The sequence below is a fragment of the Rhopalosiphum maidis genome, chromosome 4 (genome assembly GCF_003676215.2).
Source record: "Rhopalosiphum maidis isolate BTI-1 chromosome 4, ASM367621v3, whole genome shotgun sequence".
In the NCBI taxonomy this organism is placed as follows: domain Eukaryota; kingdom Metazoa; phylum Arthropoda; class Insecta; order Hemiptera; family Aphididae; genus Rhopalosiphum; species Rhopalosiphum maidis.
This window is the reverse complement of record NC_040880.1, coordinates 19,259,876-19,283,794: the sequence shown is the minus strand read 5'-3', so window position 1 is coordinate 19,283,794 and position 23,919 is coordinate 19,259,876. Positions and strand designations below refer to the sequence as shown.

Here is a 23,919-nt window from a genome sequence, read left to right as displayed (position 1 = left end):
TATTCTCAAAGGTTAGTTTATATAGCGTATTAAAACATGCAATTAGTAAAATATAAAATATATTTAACTTCTGAGGATACAATATAAAATATGAATTCTAATTTACATAAGTATCCAATAATTATATAAATTGAATATATTTAGAATTTTTAGCTTTATATATATTTAAAAACTTAATAGTAACTTGAAATTTAACTTGAAATCAAATAACTGTAGATATAGGTACTTGAAATTTTCAACATGTTTTTACGTTATAATTTTTAATACACAACAAAATTTTCAATTTTTATTAACTCTTTTGTAGTTATTTTTTAATTTATAAGCATACGAAATTTAAAATTGTTTTTCTATAAATTTCGAAAAAAAAATTAAAAATATTATTTGCTAGTTAAAAATTCTTGAAAATTTAATTCAAGATCTCACCAAAGTTATTTTTATATCTGTATAGAAATATTTTAATATAAAATCATTTTTTTTCCTGCAATTAAGGTTAGAATTTTGAAAAATTTCGTTGAATTGCAAAGTTTTCTGTAGTTAAAAATTCATAAAAACTTTTATTTTTGTACCTAAGTTTTGAAAATGGTGTATAAGGTTCTTCATAAATAGTTCATACTTAAGCCATAAAATAATAATAAAACATTTTGAATTTTTAACCAGTTTATAAAATCAACTTATTTTTTGCATGTAATACAAATAATTAAGATTTAAGTTTTTAATTTGACCAATCAATATTCTTTGTTATTCCCTGCAGAATATATATCAAATGATCAAATTAATAGCTTAAACTTACTAGATAAATAACTTAAACTATTCACTATTCTAAGGTTTATTCGTATTTTATATGGTTTATCAATAATAATATAAATAATAATTTTTATACAATATAAGTTTTTTTTCAATTAAAAGTAACTTTAAGTATTTTTGCTTTGAAGAAATAATCTAATGAGTTAAATAAAAATTAGTGTTTAATTTATAAATTAGAATTTTACGCCGTTAAAAATTGTAATGTAAAATAAGTAATAGGTAATGTATTAGATATTACATATGTAATAATATAAGAAAATATGTAACCTTTAATGACATTCAAGTATATATTGTTTTCTCAGAAATGATTTGAGAAGTATCATAACTTTATTTTGAATTTTTTTTCTTTCAATCTCAGTAACCTAAGAAAATATAAAATATTCAGGAACACGTATTCATGAACTTATGTGATATATTTTTTTTACGTACATCATATTGATATTTAACCATATAATGATGATCTGGCTTATATCATTGATGGTTTAATATTTCTAAATTTAGTAATAAATATAAATATTGGACAAGTATATTGAACGACGATACACATTATAATGGTGCACCAAAGTGGATCATTTTTAAACTTGTATCATCGAACTTTTGCTGACTTTCCTTGGGCATAATCTATGTAACGTTTCGACGTTTGCCAACTAAAAGTTTTATAATTTCTTATCTGCGTATTTTAATTTTAATTGACAGTATGATTTATTTGAAAACGAATTATTTTAGTCACGTTGAACGATCACAAAAACTTGTAATAAAATGGTTTTTTATCGTATATTAATTGTAATAATGAAAAATGATAAAGAATTTTATTTTGTTATTAAACGTTATCTCGTGTTAATTCAGTCAATGCAATGTAAATAATATAAATGATGTAATAATTAATTAAAAATTGCATATTATTATAGATATATACTAAATTATACTATACACATATATATTTGTCATTTTAAAAATCTAGGATTATAATTATTAAATATTATGGATAAATACTATCAATTATTATTTAAGTAAATAGATTTTAAATTCTATCAAATAGTGCTGTTTGGTTTTAAATAATTTAAAAAGAAATAATAATATCAATGATGTTTAACATTAAACAATATATTTTTGTATGTTGTATGAAATTTCTATGATGATGAATTTTTATTTTAAATGTTATAACATAATATTTAAAGGCACTTGATCAAAGATAATGATATTTTAAGCATACAATTAAAGTGTATGCAAATTTCTGATTATGTGTTTATATATAGTGTTTAAGTAAAATTATTATATACAAAATTAGCAGTAAGTAATTAAATTTAAATACCCAATTTACCGATTTAAATATAATATTTATTTGGAATTTAAAGTGAACATTCCGTCAATTTATAATATGAGTGATAATTTTTTTTTAAATTCTTTATTTTTAAAGATTTCTATACAAATTAATATATTTATAAGTTTATAATAAATATTATCATAAACATACATTTATATTATTACGACAAAACATGTCCCAATAATATAATATTAATGCGTTCTTGTGAAAAATTCAAAAACTTTAACATAATATCATAACATAATATTATGTTGCCATTCAGAACTGAATAAAAATTGTTTAAATATTTTGTAAATGGTTGCATTACAAAATAACAAGTTTTAAAAATATATTTATTTTAAATTAAATCAACGCGTAGATAGTAGTATTTTTTTCATTAACAGGTGTAAATGATAAAAATTTAAACGTATGTGTCTTAAGTTCAAACATCAGATATTAAGTTGGTAAAAAATTCCAGAATATTACTGAGAATTCTGACCTAGTTTTGCTACGAATATTTTCTAGAGCTTTATTCCTCTCAACCCGACTTAAGTTTCTTTTTTATCTATGGTTTCTTATCTGTTTTTGAGCCCTACGGGATCATTTTTACTTTATACGAGAAAGGGAAATTTGAAACTTCACCATACGCGTAATTGCCAAAGTTCACGAGACATGAAAATATTCAGGGAATTGTCCAGAATTATTTATAATGGTATTCATTTTTACATCATGTAGTATAGTAATAATTAACTACATACAAAGATGTATATAATTAAAAATTCTGTATACATGTCAGCTATTGGTTTTGAATTGATGTGTTCTATTGAAAAGAGATTTTTTAAAACATATTTTTAAAACAGTATAAATGATTTAAAAGTAATACAAAAAATTGCACCCCCAAGAAAGTATTAGAAACAATTCTTCACCCATTTTTTTTATAATATTAAATATTTTTTAGTAATGAATTATCATTTTTTGGGTAATTTAAGCTTTACTAAAAACTGTTTTTACACTTTTGTACGATATTAATATTAACGAGTAAACTCATCTTATGAATAAATCGATTTCTATTCGGTACATTTTTTATATTTTTAAGCTGAGGATAAAGCAATTTTATAGCTACAAATTATACTTATATAACACTACATTATGTGTTTGGATTTATTTTGTAAAATATTTATTACACTATTATAAATGCTATTTGTGTATTTATTTGTTGTAAATGAGATATTACTGTCATTATTTTGTATCTAGAGCTGTTGATGATGTTCATGACGACGGTGTCATTAAATACATATACAAGAGCGCAACAGAGTGATTTCGTATTCTCAGTGTCTTATATAATGTACGGACTTGGTGGTAAAACAACTTATGGTACCATAGAATTTCTGAATAAATTATTTTGCAATAGTTCGTGCATTCAAACTATACTGACAGACAGGTATACCGATTTGTTTCCTTGTGCCGTAATATATAGGCACCACACTCCTAATGATGGAACGTATTATTAGACATCGCGAAATCCATTAATTATAATATAATAAAAGCTTATAATCACGCCGAAATAGAATTAGTGTAAGTTGTTAGAACTGCAGTCTGTTAAGTTTTTGTTCTTGGTATATGTATACGTTTACAGTCTATGTTGTATAAGTTAACTAATATTTAAATTAGATTATTTTACCTACGTAACCCACTTGTTAATCACTGAAAGCTTTCTTCTTCATTCAAGTGGGCCTGAATTACGAATTGCTCTTAACGCTTTCGTTTGAATAACTTTAATTTACAAACAAATTATATGTTGATATATATGCATATATCTATTTGGTTATAGCTTACCAATGTTTTTAAACACACATAAACATTAAACAATTTAAACACATGAAACATATTTGTATTTTTTAAATAAAAAATAGTAATAATAATAATAATAATATAATACTTTTGTTTATATTATAGGTACATAAAAAATATTATGTATTTTCAAAATGCATATACATAGTTTGAAATAATCAACAGACAATAACTTACTATTGTTTGCGAAAATACAATTCAATTTCGCCGTACAGAAAATAAATCATTTATAACGCTCGAATAAATGTGCGTTTTTGTTTTTGTTTTTATTTTTTATTATTTCACCGCAGTTGACGATTGCAACGTGTCTAACCACAAACCGTATGAATGGTTGAAAATTAATTTCGATTGTCGTCGAGAAAACAGTTTGCCTGAGAATTTTAATTTGTATTCCAGAGAAAAGCTGCCTTTTTATTGCGGTCGCGTTTTAAATACGGTTCGATTTGGAATATATTATGTACATCCAAACCACTTGAACATCCGACGAATTGCTTTTTTACGGACATACTATTCCGCGTGTATAATACAATGTTATATATACAGATTCCAGAACATTATTCACGTACATTGCAGCAACTGCGTTTTTGTGAAATCGGATTTGACGACGTGTATGCACTAATAATACAACCTATAGGATTTGCAATAATAATTTTTTTTTTTATATAATAATATGTCGGTACGTTGTGTAATATAATGTGACGAAAATATAAATTAAAAATATTTCAACCATTTGATATCATTAACGACAATCACGGGCATCGTGATTATTATTATTATTATTATTAATTTTTTGCGTCTACATTTTTTATATAAGCTTTGTACGGAGCAACTGTGTGTATATATGATAAAATAATACGCGCTCTCCAGAAACAAAGCGGTAAATCGATAAAGCGAGTGTCCAATAACGCTACAACGATTCTTACTTATTCTGTGATGAATAATTTTGATCAGTTACATCAAAGCAGTGGCCGTCGGCACCACAATATTGTTATTATTATTCCGACACCGTGGTAGGTTCTACACGGGGCCGCAGGGCGTTATGTGCGCATTCGTTTATTCAGGTATTATACACTTCGCGATACTTTGCGGCGGCGCGACGTAAAAATACTTCGGAAAATTAATGAAAATTTTAAAAGCGAATAAAGAGATAATAAAAACTCGCAGGTGCCGCGTACGGACGTTTTGAATGAGAAGTCGGAGAAAGGAAAATCGAAGTTTTTGTATTTTCGACTGCGATCCTGGTCGGGTTATAATAGACCGCAAAATATGTATATTACCACGGGCACGTTTAATTTCTTTATTCCATTTTACCATATAAAAAAAATCCATGTAATGGAATCGAGTTTTGAATAAGCTATACACTAAAAACAGTTTTATAAACGTATGATAAAAAAAAAAAAAAACCCGTCATCTAAGGTAGGTAATTTTTTATAACACACGTCGTTTATTAAACCGTAGAACTACAAAAATACGTATGACGTATCATTAAGGTTCGTCTTCATTTTTGTTTATTTGATGTAGAAGTTAGTATTTGTGACATGCCGTTGTACTACTGTTTGAATACGAGTTCACCGATTTAATTATGTCAAATTTCATATGATAATATAGTTGGCGTCTGGCTTATGGGTATGATAATAATAATTATTATTGGTGGTATTCTGCGGCAGACTCATGAATAATTACGCACAGAAACTTGACTGAACAGAACCAGTGTCTTACTTTAAAAACTTCTACATACATAGAATATTAATTTAAATGTATCTTAATTGATTTCGTAAAATCAGTAGTTGGTTAATGGTTTATTTGATTCAGCACCGAACGCTATAATTAATAGTGTGCAAATGGTTAATGATTTTTATCGTAATATTTAAATATAATATGTTACGGGGAGCGAAACAAGTAAAATATAAATATTGAAAAAAAAATGGACAGCAAACAAGACGTTACAGAGCAAAAGAATAAGCAAATCTAATTGTTGACTGTCATACACACTACGTAATGCGTTTGTAGTTTCACGATTTGTTTTTTTGCCATACAAATTTCTTTTATTCCTGAGTCGTAGTATCTTTGTACCGCCGTCATTCGCATGTCTCCGAGGATGCGTGTACTTCTTTATAATGCCGGACACGTCTTTGTCGAATACGAAAATGCGGTTGAGAAAGTTGGTCAAAAGAAGAAGTAATAGAAGCAGAAGAAAATGAAAAAAAAAAGTATATCTACAACGTGTAATCCAAGATTCCATTGGTCTACGTATATGTGAAGTGTTTACTCGATGTTCGCGCACTCCTAAAAATATAGTTCTTCAACACAATTCTGTCATTTAAACGTTTATACCATGCTTGTATTATTTATAGGTTTTTATAATGTTGTAAGCAAAGGTAACAAGTAAACGTTACCCCTTTCTATCAAACTATATGTGTTTTCGTATGTCACGTGCCTATATTATTTAAATCTTTTATAAATTACGAATGCGTCAGTTTCAATAACATTTGTATTTTAAATATTTATTGGAACAGCAACTTTATTCTGATCTATTATTTATTTATATACGTTAAACTGTGATGACTGATGACTGGTTGTTTGTTTTTACTAAGTTAAGAATATTACATCAACTAAAACTACATCAAAATTTAAAACTGTAATGCCTAGTACCTATATAATATTATATGTCTTGCTTGATATTATCTTGTATTTGAATATTTTAAATATTGCTTTACGACATAATAAAATAATTTTACTCCTAATAAATAAATATTGTTTTACTCTCAGGTTCAACGATAATCATCAATTATGAATACAAAACTTCTTCTGGGGATCGTTATACCATAATCTTAATATTTTAGTATTGTACAAACATTCAACGCTGTATTACCCTTTTTCGAGGAAAAATATAATAGTTACTAAACATAATTAATCTAATTTAGAAATATTATTCCTCTAGTTATTCATATGTCTATTGAGATATTTCATAATTTTCTTTTTGTTATTTTATTTTATTGTATATATTTGGGTATATTATTGGAATTCAAAGTTGTTGAGTTATGATATAGCTTCTTTTTAAATAAATTGAAGAAATTTTTTATTTCATTTTCCTACATTACATTAAATAAATTAAAATACATTTTATTTTAAGTTATTTATTGCATTTTAAGGTAATATCAGGTATTTTTATCTCTTATAAAAATGCATCATTCAAAAGTATTAATTGTCTTAATATATTGTATATTAAGAAATACTTTGCAGTATTCTATCTTCTTTAGTTAAAAAACAAAATAGTATATTTTCAATTATTGTTGTCATTTTTTTATTATCACATAAAAAATTCATTATTTTAAGTCCTTCAAATTTTATATTTCTTTACCAAGGTATGATTATGTTATAATTATTTTTTGTCGGTAAAATAACATCAGTCTATTGAATTATAAATAATATGTAACAGGGTTTCTTTTTAAAAACAAAGTTGATGTAAGTATTGAACATTGTGGATGATATATTTTTATTCCGCTTTCCAAGCGTAAATTAATAAATATTATATAATCAAATTATTACAGTCTAACATTATATACCATTGTTGGGTACAGGGTATTATTGATGGTGGAAATATAAAGTAAAAATAATTTAACTACTTTAAGTGAAGCAATTGTTATTCAATTCTTTATTTTAGATTTTCAATAAGTCGAAAAACTACGAAAACAGGTGTAGACTTTGTCTCATTTAGTTCTTGTTTAGTCTACACTGGTGTTATTATATGTTTACATCGGGAGTTTTTATGGGTTGCATTATGTTCGAATGGTGCGGAGTCGCGTTTTATTTTATTTTTATTTTCGGTAGAGAAAACCGCCACGGTGTTCGGAAACGGAAAAGTTTCTGAAATCGTTATTGCCTTTGAATAAAAGAAAACAGCGCCGCTACTCGCCGCATTATTCGGCGCTCTACGAAACAAATACACAGTGACGGACTGCGGTAACGCAAATGTAATTTCATTCGAGTAAAATCCTTTGTCTAATTACCGGTCGTGATCGGCGCGGCGTTCCGAGCCATAGTTCCACTCCCAAGACGACTCGTCTGAGATAACGGTATCCATGCAAAGTATAAAAGTATAGAAATTTCGCTTAAAATGTTAATTGATAACAATAGGTACTATGTTAACGGCTAGATGCGGCGTTGAGCCCAGATAAGGTTTATTTATATTTGTCGAGAATAAAATTGTTTTATGGTATAACAATATAAAATTTAGTATTATAATTTATAATATAATATCATGATACATAATAATATGTACCTAGTAAAGTATTTGTGTTCATCTATAATCGTGTACAAACAAATAATTCGTATTCGGTCGTGTCCTACTGAAATATCATATTCTTCGAACAACTGAATTCCGAATTACACACGTTCATTGTTTATATTATATTTATTTATTGACTCATATGTATTATGTATTTTATATTATTGTTCATAACTATCTATGACATATTATTATATTTATCCAGACTCGTATTTTATTAACATTTTTCTCTCTAATCATAATTAGTCAAACACTAATTTATCGTAAAACTGACTATGAATAATTAAATATGCTTTATATTTATTTATATGAGTTCATTAATTATACATTTTATGTTAAACAGATGGGTAAGAATAATTTACTATTTAGATATAACAGCCGAAGTACATTCATTGGCCAGATCTCTTCACTTGTATATATTATATTAAAGCCACTCAATTATAACACTACACTTAGACTTATAACAATTTAACTTATTGTAAAAATGTATCCATAGATTTTTTAATATAAGAAATTAATGTTAAAAAATAAACAACAAGTAATATGAAACATAGTTTAATTTATCTAACTATGTTGAATTCATGATATTTTTTAAATTTTGTTGTTTAATTTATCTAGACATTTTTATTATTCAAGAGAGGAACAATTTTTTCAAAACTAAAATAAAATATATATTTAGATCAAACTATCGAAACATAATATTTTTAATCTATGTGACAAATTGACAAGTTGTTCATACAATAATAATAATACTAATAATATTTATTTGACGCGAGGAATTATTGGTAACGAGGATTGTCGAAAGAAAATAAAATGCTAAAAATTAATGATAGGTTAAAGATCCAGCCACTAAGTTGGCACCCGTATAATACACGCTATAATGATGAGTACACATTAATAACTATAATACAGGTAGTACCTACCCCGTAAAAGCGTGATCAGCACTTATCGTGAATGGGTGGGTTGATTTATGGAATAAATGGACCACCAAAATTCTAGATTAGAGTTTGTCAGTTAATTATAATATTATTAGGATATGGGAAGTCGATCAAAATTTATTTTGTCATTAATCATTATCATATAACATTGGATCTACATTTAAGTTGGACTGGCAGTTAATCGGATTTTAGGCAGTTACATGTCTTCTACATGGTACATCTTGTTAAATGTTTTTTAATCAGTACGGTTATAATATTTTTACAAACACATTAAATACAACTGGGTACAGTCTCCACATTTTGCCTAATTTCTGTGAATAAACTTTTCTGAACAATCCAAGGAAATCTTTGTGCTTATAAAGATATTATTATACAAATTTAACTCAGCTAAGGAAAACTTGATTATTTCTAATAAGTCTGGACTTAGGTACATACAGCCTACAGGTTAAAGTAGACGCGATAACGTTAGTTTAAGCGGATGACTACAATTATTTGTCGTATTATTAATATATTATAATATTGTGGGGTGCATTATAGTAATCATTTTTTTATTTTTCACTTGATTTGATTTATATTTGTTTTAAGAACATAAATCGAAGTTATTACGAAATACAAGAATCTACCATAAAAGAAAATAATTTAAAGATTAGATAAATTATTTTCAGATCCTGTGACCTGTAAATGGAATTTGGAACCACGATTAATTAAATTTTCATTGAATGGTTTAATGGGTACTTCTAGAGTACATTATGTGAATAATACCAAAAATCAGACAGATGACACAAATTTAGTTCATAATTTATGATCTTTAAATAATTAAAATATAAAATGGGTTCGTATTTTTTATCTTCTTTAAAAACTAAATTATGAATTTGTTCTTAATGTACAATATTAATTATTATTACTTGAATTTAAAGTATACCTACAAAATATGATAATAACAAACATAATACCCTTTTATTTCCTGAAACATAAAAATATTTTAGTTATCAGAATGATATGTTTTTATTTTTGTATTAATTTTGTCTTTGTTTTCAAACGAACGAGGTAACCAAAATATTTGCTACATTTATTTTATATAATATGTAATATAAATAGTGAATACGTAATGTATAAAAGTTTGTTTCTTCTACAGTGCGCATGTTACTACAAAATCCCGCGTTTTTGTTTTATCTAACAAATATTAAGTATTGATTAATAATTAAATTTTACATTTAATAACCGGGCTTAAAATAATATTCATATAGAATTCACATATAAGTATGTAACAGATTTGTAACTTAAACTTTATTTTTATTAAATGTATTATAAACGTATCTAGAACGATATTTATTTTATTTAAACTGTACAATTATTTGTGAGATGTAAGAACAAGAACTACTTTTCTTATAAACATTACATAAATATTTTTCACGAACAGTTATGTTATTTTTTTTTTTTTTATCTTTTTTTTCTGAGTATTTTTTTATTAAGTATATTACAAAAGGTACCCTAGATGATAATAATATATTTGTATAGTTTAATATATGTATACAAATAAAAACTGTTTTAGGACATTACGTTGTAAATAAATAAAAAAAAAAAAAATAACACTGACAACGGAAAGAACATGACATAGGTTAGTACGTTTTTATGTGTTTTTATTTATTATTGACTACCTATTATAAAATCTCGAATTCTGTTTTAAATTAAAACAAAAAACGTTGGATTCTAAATTTCTAAATAATACTTACATGTTAATAAGAACTAACGATATAATAAGTAATTATTTATATCTAGAGATACTTTTGAACAGAGCATTTTATGTATTATAATCCTAAAAAAGAAACCGACTAATCAGTCGACAATATGACTGGGGCGAATAATTAATGTTTTTTAAGTTAAACGTTTTTAGCATATAATACATTAAAAATAATCTACAATAATAAATTGTGAGAAGTAAGATTCCTTTGTATCCACGCTGTTATCAGTTTAATAATTATTATATCATACTTTAATGATTACCGTCGTAGTGATTTTTTTTTTTAAATTTATGAATCCTCTTTTGAACTGAACACCGCGCTCTATCGAACCATATACATATTTATATTTCCGTGAATACATTTCGGCGAGGAACGATAGTTTTGTCCCCAAGAAAATGTTGCCGTTGGCAATTTTAATTATAACAAAATACAATTTAGATTCGCCACAACGCCGGTGGCACGTCTACTAAATACTACTGCAGAATAGTGAACTATTTGATTTTTCTGCGAATGTTTCTTTACCTAACGGTACCCCCCCACCCCCCCCCCACCGGAAAGTCGATCGGTATGGCGCGCGAGCGATTATTTAATTTAACGATATTGCGAATACGCTGCAGTAGGTGTACGTCGCAGTGACGTTCTCATCATATACCTATGTGCGACGGATTAGTTTCGACAGGCGGACAAAAACGTATTCGCAAATATAATATATTGTGATTTTATACTACACATGTGTATTACCGTACTATTGCATTCGACGCGGGCGATTATCGTTTTCGTATGTATGGAATTCTGTGTCGTGTGCGTGTACAAATTGTACTCGCGGATTCGAAGGAACACGTCATGATAAATAATAATAATATATATCATCAAAACGGGGCACTATGAAATTGCGTTTGGAAATAAAAACACACCGTCGATGACGGAAGGGGAAAGGGGAAAAAGTAATAATAAAATATTATATGGGAAAGAGAAAAATAAAGATATTGATTAGTGTACGTGTGTGGTTCGCGAGCGAGCGGCGCGCGCGTGTGTGTGTGTGTGTGTGTGCGCGCGCGACCGCGTGACCGTCAACCGACCGCCGCCGTCGAGGATAACGCGCGCGTGCAGGTCGCGTCGCATTACGGCGGCGCGGCGTACATCGCGTGATGCGAACACGTACGGCCGACGCGAATATCGCGACTGTGAAAAGTCACGGCGGACGACGTCGAGAGAGACGAGTCGGCCAGAGACCGAATTATACGCGTATAATACATTACGCGGCACCGCAACGTTACACGCCGAGTGGAGGTATAGCGGTCGATGGGCGCGCGTGTGTGTGTGTGCGCGCACATTCGTGTGACGGGTGTGCGGAGTTTGCGGTGCTGCGGATCAGGGGATTTTGACGGAACGACAGCCGGTCGGTCGGCGTGTGACGTCTGTCGGGAAAACGGTCGCACCGCTGCCGTCGCATCCATCGCCCGCAATCGTTCCCCCACCCTCCCCTCCCCCGAGAGAGGTCTCGCTAAAAACCGGTGAAATTAAACTTACCTATATATATATACACATTCTATTCTGTACGGTTTTGCGGCGATGTTATAACTGCACGACTCCCGGGCGGCGGCGGCAGTGAATTCGCGCCGCCGAGCTAATGAAGTGCAATAATTGGAGGACGTCCGGCTCCGGGACAGCGTACTACCGGATTTACGCGCCAATCCGTCCGCACAGAACCGTTTCTTTACGCGGGAGTCGTCGAATTTCTGGACGAATTGAATTTCCCGAAAGCTAATACTAATGACGCGGTGCGCTGCAGAAATATACACAGTCCACATATATATATATATATATATATATATATAATATCATGTTATTACGGCCAAACCATCGCGGGACTACCTATTACACGCGTATTATATAATATATTATATCGAATAACGTCGTTTGTTCGAAAGCCGTTCCCGTGCGCCGGTGAAAACGTCCGTAATACACCAAGATTCAGCGCACGTCTCTTATCGGTGGCAGAAACTTTTTAAGTATTGCTAATGAGCATGTTCGATTTTTTTCAATTTGTAGCCCCGACCCCGTTCTTATTTTCGTCGAACCGATCGAACACACGACAGACGCTATACGGGTTTGTACTCAGCTGTCGTTCCACTTGTACCTGGTTTGAACTCGGACAGACCGTCCATCGCGAGTGGTTTTTTTTTTTTTTTTATAATAAGTCGACGGTTATTTTCGATTTATTTAAACCGTCCAAGCGAGCGCAGCGATAGAGTCCGACCATCACCCCGCCCAAACGCCGTAGGCGCGTCAAAAAAACTTTTCCGATAAAAATTGTTTTTTGTTTGTATATTTCCCTACCTGAAGGCTAACATGTGTTTTCATAAGAGGTCAACGGGTATTATTTTTTATTTAAATTGACCACTATCAACTACGAGCGATCTCTGTTTTTATAGTACAATTTAAAAACAGTGATACGTTATGAAAAAATCAAATTAAAACCGAATATACAGAGCGATTCACCATTAAGTGAACCCCAATTTATTAGTTATAGTCGTGTATTTCTTAATAGTACATTTTTTAGAATTTTTTAATTATGATAAATAAATACTTGGATTTATTATTATTATTAATGACGTTGAATACATCAGGTAAAAATCATTTCAATTTAAAATTTGATATAAAAAGTTTTTAAAAAAAAGCATATGATTAACGGAAAAAGTTGATTCATTGTAAAAAAAATATTTGAATCATCACAATATATTTAAAACACATTTAAATAATTGAAAATATAATGGTACTCGAGTATTATACTTAAAAATACCAAAAAAAGTTATTAAATAAGTACACAATTGAAGAGAAGTGGGGGTGATCATGTTTGGTAAATCACACTGTTGTTAGTTATATTATACAAATTATGTCATTGAAATGTAATCACAATAGCGTTGTATAACTTTAATGTACACGAGGTTGTGTTCAATAGGTATTGTTTACAGAATGTAGTTATCATTTGAATAGCACAATATTCTTTGATTAACATATACTGGGTGATATATTATATATAGAATGCACATTAAATACTCGTTATTTAAAAAAACTGAAAGTAGACAAAATTGGAGTATAAAATACGCTGGTATACTACTCAGTAAATTATAACTTTAAATATTTTAAAGTAATAAACTACTTATCCGAAATCCGATTTTTATGAATTGAAATACTTAAAATAATATTCTACTTCTGAATTTGAAATAAGGAATGCATTTTGTTATTCAAAAGAGTAAATGACATAAAAAATTATATCGATATAAATGATGAGTGTTTTATTTTAAACAGATCATTTCGTATAATATAAAAAATAATTAATTTAAAACGTACGATAGTGACCAAGTCATTCACATTAATCTATTTTAAACTTAGAGTTTGCGAAGTATAGATGATTGAGGATTATTTAGGACCGTGAAGTCACCCACACTCGTGAGTGTAAACAAGAAAAATAATTGTATTTATCCCCTAAAATAATAATAATAATATTTAACTCGAATGGTTTGTTATTTTGAAAAGGCTGAGAATTTCTGGTATATTTGTTCGAGTGTAGTATATAATAAATAAAATGTGTTCGAAGTGTCATCGTGATTGGACCGACGACAGTATTATACGGTCGTAATTCGAACCTCGAAGTTTTTCCTACACACTGTACGTGCGTATACAACCTCAATATACATGTGTTACTGTGGCGGTAGTGTTGGTTCAGGTGGTTACCGACTACCGAAGTGAACGTGATGGAGTTCCAGTAAATAACGATGTATAGCGTATAGTATAATCGGACGCTGCGTATAGTCACCAACCACTACGCTCAATATATTATGTTTATATTATGTATTTGTAGAGAGCTGCGTGCGCTCGCGCGTGTGTATGGGTGTGTGTATCGCCGTGTACAGTATCGCCAATTTCTATATTATGCTGAAAAAGGGATGGGTTTTAATTTTTTTTTGCGATATACGACGGACACTTAATTAAAAACGCGCGGACATTTTACGTTCGAAAGGATTAAAAAGTTTATTTTATAATATCAAACATTCGGTTTTTACGAAACGAACAACTAAAAATATATAAGTTTTTTTTTTTTTTTACTAGTTTTGATTTTGTGTTGTTGTGGTTTTTTTTTTTGTTCACTGAAAAGTAATGAAATCCTGAAACCTAAAGGTTGCATGGTATAACAAGTTCAAGACGTCAAATTATATGTATATAGTGCATATTACGTTCAGCGTAAAAACTCAAAATATATAAATGAGAAAAAAAATTGAAACCCATAAAATAAAAAGTTATACCTATGGTTTTTTTTTGAAACTTCTAGTTCGAGTATATTACGTTTTTAGATCGACGTATTTTACATTTTATGAAATCGAGGGAATTCTTTGATTACATCTAAGTATACATATTCCGATTAGGTGTATCAATAACGTAAATGATTTTTCATTAAAATATTCCAAAGTACATTTATTTTTCCTAAACTTTATTGATACCTTGTAAGCAATTTAAATTGTCATTTTGCTCGAACTTTTTATAATAATATGTTTGTATTTAATTTAAAAACGTATGTTATATAATAATATTCTACTTATTTTTATCATTTTACGATTACAACTATTCACTTATGTAAATAAAATATAAAAATAAAGAAAATATATTTACGTTTTGCACGTATAAAATAATATTATATAAAATAACAATTAGAATGCAATAATATAAAAATAATAATATTATGGTGTACTTATATTGCCTATACAATACGCCGTATTAAATAATGAGTAAGTATTATTTTAAAGCATGACACTTCGTAGGCAATTCTATATTATTTTCAACTCACGAGTTAAACATTATCTTAAGTGCACTAAATGTGGCCTTGATTATTTTTATTTTGTTGATGAATTATTATAAGCATTGTTTTGTAAGGGAATTTCTTACATGAAGTTTTTTAAAACTGTAGTACAAGCTTAAATTAAATTGACAACATTTATATAGTTATTTCAATGTTTTAAGTAAAATATTTCGAAAATTATTATTTCAATAAAAATAAGTTATTTTACTTTTATAAAATATAATTATAAAGTTATGGGTCATGGGGGTATATTTTTGAATACGTGTTATAAAATGATATTATTTCCATTGTAATTATTTATTTCAAAGCAGCCTTAATTATTATAATATTTACTTGGATAATTGATTTAAAAAAAAGATAATTATACAATTTTTTTGTTGAATAGCAAATATTTAAATTTTTATATTTATATAAACTACTTCTTATATTGAATTAAATTGAATAATGTATACTTTATATTTTCAATAGTTTATTAAAAAGACCAAGTTAATTGTTATAATAATTTTTCTCGACGAATTGGAGTTATCACTAAGTTCAGTGATATTGCATTTAGAGTAATAGCATTTTGTTCAATTCAAGCTTAATTAAGATGGAATACTTGTAAGTTTAATAAAATAAATACTATGAAGAGTTATTTCATGGTGGTTTTAATTGCCGTAATAAATATTATTAATGTAGTTTAATTTGAAAAAATAATAGTTTACCTGTTATAGTATGTAACGCTAAAAAAATATTCACTATATATTTTATTGTTAGAATATTTTATAATATAAAGTTATAAATATAATTATTTTTACTAACTATTATCGGTTAATCGAAATAAATTGAATATCTCACATATATATATATATATATATATATTATAATCAACTTGAAAATGATAATATTAATATTTAAAATTTAATTTTGCTATATTATACAACGCGTACACTTCAATATATGATAGGTATTTTGACGTTTAAAATCTAATGTAGAAATAAAATTAAAAGAGATCAAAATCCTATGTGATTGATAGGTTTAAGGGTCTTTTTGCATATCATTAAATATTTTCAAAATTGATATTATAGTTTCCGAGTATCGTGAAAAATAATAAAAAAACCTTATAATTAAAGCTAAATTATTACTATTTCTTAAAAATTACAAATGAATATATGCTAATTATGTAAGTCTTATTTATGAATTTTTTATTTGATAGCTTTTAGGAAAAAACTAATTTAGGATATTTTCTGTTTGAATAACTATATAATAAATTCATCCTGCTGATTACGAGAAACAAAATATTACTTAATTCAAAATAATGCATTGAATATGTATAATAAATGTTTATAAAAGTATAGTTTCTAAAACCATTAAACATCAATAAATCCAACGGACCGTTGTCGCTTCTGTAACTTTTGTCTTTGTGGTTGATCATAAATCTACTTATTTTTGTATTAATTATAGTTCGATTAATAGCCTATCGACGATTAAAACACTTTTTATTATTATATAGGGTTTCGTCTGGTCTATGCTCGCAAAAAGTTTTCTACAGTGGTAGAAGAGGTACCTATATTATGTGTTTAAGAAACCGATTGATTTTATATGTTTCGATGTGATGACGAAACAATAATAAGTATAATATAATATTGTACATAATTTTTCGACCTTATCGTAACTGCCATCTGCGGGTGACGTGCATAACAATGTACTCGATGTCAAAATCGTATAAACGTCTCTCTAATAGTCTAATAGTAGAGATTCTGTTAAATTCTCATGGGCATATTAATGTTCAAATTCGTACCCGTGGACGATAATAATTAGTCGCTGTGACGAATAAAATACAAATAAATACAGTGAGGAATGTGTGCGTGCGTGTGTATACAGACTTACCAAAAACTGTCGTGCGGATCTGAACCGATGTCCGGAGACGAGACGACGGATGGCGTTGTTTATGTGGTATGCGTATTAAAATAACGGACCATTTTAAAGCAGTCGATGGAAGGTCGTGGTGGAAGAGGGACGGGGCTGTTCGTCGAAACAATATAAATAAAATGTGTCGGAATAAAAAAATAATAATATAAAAAACCGTTGGCGATCTAAAAAGAAAACGGAACAAAGTAAAAAAAAAATTCTAAAAAAAACGTTTTGCGATTACGGGAACGCGACTGCGGCGGTGGTGGCAGCGGGTGAAAATGACTCTTCTCCGAGACCGCATGCAACAGAGTCCGTGCGGAATGTTCGCCGCGAAACGTCGCGGTGAGAGAGCGATTCGCGGGGACAGGAGCAATGAGCAGCGCCGCAGTCGCCGCATGGAAACCGTTTCCGAGCCGCCGGCGGCGTATTCGAAGGCGCGCGCGCGTTTCCTCTCGCCCGCGCACGTGTGTCAGTGCGTGTGTATGTGTACGTGTAGGTGAGTGTAGGCGCGTGTTGGTGTGTCGGCGTGTGTACGTGTAGTGTGAGCGAGTGCGAGCGGTGGCCACGGGGGTTGTGCGACGTGACGGAGTTACGTGTGGATATGACCGTCGCGAACAAGGCGACCGCAAAAACGTAGTAGTTAACGTAGTAGTTGGCCGGCGGAGAAAATAATAAAATAATAAAAAATAAAAAATAAAATAAAACTATAGATAATATAAATTGTGTACATATAATATCATTGCCCGTATCATGGACGCAGTTTCACGTTGAAGCTCTTCGAAGGGGTTTGATATCGCATAATGTAGACAATTTTAACGAAATCTGAAGTGAAATTCGGGACGATTCGATAATTACGCAAATCCAAAGTATTTTGCGAGTGGTTCCGTGACACAAAAATATTGTGATTAGAGAACACGAGAACATTTAAAATTCAAATGTCATCTATTAGGAATATATTATGTTGACGCACATCGACTATTATACTGATTCCGCCACTCATTACAACATTTACAGAATTAAAAGAGAATAACGTTTTTGAGAAAATTACGTCGTATTTGTCTTGCAACATATTTAGTATTTATCTTACGATTCAAAGCACACGACAAACTTTTTTTAAAACTGTCATCTATTGGTATGTCAATTTGTACTAAAAAACGTGGTAAATACGTCGCGTTATGACAAACATCTAACGTTATTAGGTAATGAAAGATAAAATAAAAAAGTATGATTATAAACTATTATATGTTTACAATATATATTTACAAATCAGTACAATATTGTTATTATTATAAAATAATATAATTGCGGTGACCTCTGAGACTGCATTCTGTGTTCCGAGTGCCCGATTTAAAACATTTCGTATACTCAGTGGGCAGATCTAAGATGATTTTTTTTTTGGAGGGGGGTGGGGGCCAAATTTTTTTATATTATTATATGTTAATATCATATAACTTTGTATACACAATATTTAGGATTTAATTTTGGCTTTACATTACACACATAATATAACTGTAAAGGGGGAGCTGCCACACTTGAATCCGCCACTATTTTCACTATCATTTTAGGAAATTTGAAAATTGTTTTTTTTTCGTGTATGGTTTAATGTAAAAATAATGTTAGTCCGTTTGAAAAGCCAACTCAATTTGTTAAAAAGTTTTGTTCCATTTATAATTAAACGTCGATGTACCGCAATTATATGATATGATATACCTATATCGTATACGATTTAACTGCAACACATCGTTGCACACCACTGCCGACAAAAAATCAGGCACTCGTTGTTCACCATTGCGCACTTCCAACTAAATTATATTATACCCGAAAGTAAAGTATAGCCTTCAGGTACAGACGTATTAGATATGTGTAGGTAGGTAGGTAGGTTTGCACTTAAGCCATATCGTCGTGTATAATTTATTATTTCGACTTTTAATTGGGTGAATTTTTCCCCTCGAGTTTTATAGCCGAAATTCCCTAAACATTAATATAAAAAGCTCTCCGACGATAAACGCGTAGGTATTGTAGGTGGATAGGTAATACGCGCCACTGATAATATTATTACCACGCAGTATTAAATAAAAATATGTTTGGAACGATAATATCCTTATACGGCGGCCGACTTTTGGTATCTCGAAATTCTCTTTCATACGCCGTAAAACTTAATTGAAGGTTTTTGATACCTCGAAATTATTAATAATTCGAATTTTATTTTTCCTCGTGAACTTTAAATTACCAACAATCCACTATATAATATAATGATTTGTAATAAAATCATAAATTTTTGTTTAGTCAACCAAAATCGACGTAATGAGGTATGAATGAGAAATTATCGATTTCTTTTTCAGGAAATTGTGGCTCAGAGAAAGATGGATATAGGTGATAGAAAAAAAAAATAATGCCTGCATAGGGATACGTGGAAAGAGTGTTGATTGCAAATAGAGGGAGAGGTGGGTCTTTCCCTGAATATAGAAAGTGTTCGCGAGTAACCGATGGCCGAAGATAGATAGAGGAATATACCACTAGTCATTTAGTATTATGACATGATGAACAACTAAAAACCGTTGACCTTTTTTTTTTGCTACCGAAAGTGCAAATTAATATAAAATGGATCTTTTTTTATTTTATAACACTATCGATTTTCCATGAATTTAAAGCAGTATACCACGTGTTATTATAATATTTGTGGATTATTTCATAAACAATGTGTTATATATTTTATTCTTAGTATTGTGCTTAGTTTATAAAGGATTTAATTTTTGTGTCAAATTAAAATATTTGATGAGATCGAAACGAAAACTTACACATTTCTATACACTTTATTTAACGATTAATAAATAGTAATAGTCAATGCGATATTTATGGTTGAGAATTGAAAATGCCCATTGCTGTGTTTTGAAAAAAACCGAGAACAACAGTTATTAAGTTTTGATCAAACACAAATGATTCGTGTTTTTCTGCCATCCAGCGGTTAAGATAACCCTTAAACTGTAATTCTACTGTATGTATTAAATCTCGAGGGAGATGATTGATCATTACCGGAATTAAAGCTTCTCTTTTTGTTTGTATTGATAAACTAACAAAGGTCTTTAAAGCAAGAAATACGTGTCTCAACAAGCTTTAATGGATTTGTACACGATTATAGACAATAAACGCAACATAACATGGAATATAGTCGCATACGTAAACAGTGTGGCACAACAATGGGTGAGATTAACATTTTCATAGTGTATTTAGAAGAATTAAAGCATTAGTCGGCAGGATGTTCACTATATTATAGTAAGACGTGATGTGCATAAATTCAATGAAGAAATAATACGCCACGCAAGTGTAATGTTGTTCACTAACTTGGGCAGATATCGCATTATATTTTATATGGCTCTCGCGTCGGACGAAAGTGGTTAAAAATTCTGGGCGGAAAATTACTGTGACCGTGCGAGCGTGGGTGTCAACCGATCATACCGCTTCCATCTCTATGTAATAGGCGATTCGTGATATCGATTTTAAATGTAATTATTAATCTTCGAACAAGGGTTGTAAGCGAGGAAGGTTAATATCGCGCTGGCGGACGTTTTTCGGCAATTTCATCGTTGGTAGATTTTCCTATACGCTTATACAGAAACCATCGAGAAAATCGAAAAATTACCTCTTCAAAAAAACATACAGACTTGATTTACGATCATCAAAGGCCAAAGGAGTTATATACATTTTTCGATCATTCAGCATACCCAAAAAGTTTTACATAAAAATAGAGCAAAAACCATCACTGTAAAAGTGTAAAACTAATATAAAGCTTACGGGCGTCTTAGAATCTAAAAAGTGAATTGAATTTTATATAATAATGCACGATACAGAATTTATATTGGGTAGGTATGGTAATTTACTTTATAAATGTTATGGTAATATAATAACAACATACACGTATTAAGCGAGCGTAATAACATTGTCTAGTAACCAAATAATTTAAAAATATTAAATTATTATTTATAACTAAAATGATTAATATTATAGCTAATTATAAATGTGTTGAAAACTTAAAAAGTGTACAAAGAAACATAAAAATATCAAAAATACAAATGCACTACTTTTATTTGTAGTGACTTAACACTTTTTGTTATTACTTACGTATTATATTATTTACTATACACAATGGAATTTTTTAAATGTCAAGTTATTTTTGTGACACATCGTATTAAACTATTCTACAATACGTTAGTACCTATTCGGATACAAGTAAATCATAGTTGGAAATGTATGTTTTTATCAATATTGGTTATAATATTTTTACTATTTTTATTTTCAAATAATAAATAATTAATTGATACATGTATAACAATATATACGCTGAACTTCAACAATATAGCAAATATTTATTCAACTTAAATGTCTGAAATTGATAATTTTTATAAAATAAATATAATATTAAAATTACCAGTAACATAAGCACTATAATTTTTTGATATACTAAATAAATATTAGTTTTTTATACATATAGTTGATTATTGATAATACTTATTTTTTTTTTAATTAGTCAAATGTACTTAAGCAATATATAATTTTTTTTTAGAATGAGTAAATTTTATTTTATGATTAATATTATAATAATATCTGTTTGTATTTTGTTCAAAGCAAAAACTTATATGTATATTTTTCATGATTTAGACTAACTATTTTGCATAGAAATAAAAAAATTAAATTTAAATAGGAAATAATTTTATTTTTACTTTTTCAATCTGAATAATAACCTCATTTTAAATGTATCAGAGTACTGATTATTTTACATAATATATTTATTAATTGTGCTATTTTGTTTATTTATACATATATATATATATATATATATATTTACATAGAACCTTTTTTAAAATCTTCATAGTTAGGCCAAATCTTATATTTCTACCCACATTTCTATGGATATTTATTAAACATTTCAATAAAATATGTAGATTCAAGTTGAAACTTCGATATATTTGGGATATAGTGTGTGTGGTAAAAACTTTTAGTTCTAGAAGTAACCCTGAACTTATTAAGTTAATAATTGGGAATATTTGATTTATAATTGTCATAATTCACGGAATGTCTCAGCTTACAGTATTCAAATTTCATAATGTCATCTCATATCACTAACTTCTGAATTTAATAAATAAATATAGCTATAAATTATTGGAAAACGCTTTCACTTAATTTGATCACTGAGAACATTCACGACAAATCTGTGGTGTATGACATTCCTATCTCATCATCAACCATCTTAAATTATCATATAAATATACCATACTATTGTTTTATTTTTAATATTAAAAATGCATTATTGGCCATAACAAAAAAGTATTATACTTCAAAAATTTAATGATAAACTTCTATAACTATACAGCTTAGTATAATTTTTGTTTTTTTTATATACAACTAAGTTTTATATACCTACTTCCAAAAAAAAAAAAACAACTTTTTAATGATTGAGAATCGTTCCGATAATGATTTCAACTTGACGTTAGCATTAAATCATATTATGGTACACGCAATTTTAATTGAGTAAAAAACTTAAAAAAAGAAAATATTAATTTGACTCATGAATTAAAAAAAAAAATTATACTATCAAACTTAACTTTCAAACTGTTCATTGATAAAAACATTAGTTACACAAAAATTGTATTTATATTTATGATGTATTTGTTGAAAATGCATTAGTTGGTTTTACCAATATTAGTCATCGAACCCCTTTATTTTTCGGCTTTAAGTAAAAAAAAAAAAAAAACATTGGTCAAGCGCTAAGTTACATTGAAATGTATTATACTATCTATACTTCTTATTTTACGAACTTTTAACGAGAAAATAATGATTAATACGGTATTCCGAGCTCAAATAGTTTATATACATATATACTTTTATGTCCTAATTATATAAATTATAATTGAGATGAGCCAATAACGTGATTTTTAAATTTTAATAAATTAATGTGTATTGCAAATATAGCACATTACCACTTTATTACATTAATTCAAATATCTTATTGATTTATTTATGTTTTACTTGTTAAGCCAAAATATAAGTTCAAGTTATTTCATTGATTTGGTTTTGTAAACTTATATCGGCGATACACCTGTTTAAAAAAACTTAATATATTCTAGTTGTATTAATAAATATATTTATGATTTTCTCTTCTACTTATATTTTAGTTTATCGAAATACGATAGTAAATATTGTATGACATAAAAGATATCACACAAAAGGAAAATCCTCTTTTGATC

At 28.6% G+C, this 23,919-nt stretch overlaps 1 protein-coding gene across 1 annotated transcript in view; it reads right to left on the bottom strand.

Moving 5' to 3' along the window:
- The window catches only part of LOC113555840 (muscarinic acetylcholine receptor M3), an 82,189-nt gene extending 64,189 nt beyond the window's left edge, over positions 1–18,000 (bottom strand). The window contains 1 exon segment of the mRNA XM_026960407.1: positions 17,654–18,000. The gene's annotated coding sequence lies outside the window, so the exon portion shown is untranslated.
- Between the last annotated feature and the right edge of the window lie 5,919 nt (positions 18,001–23,919).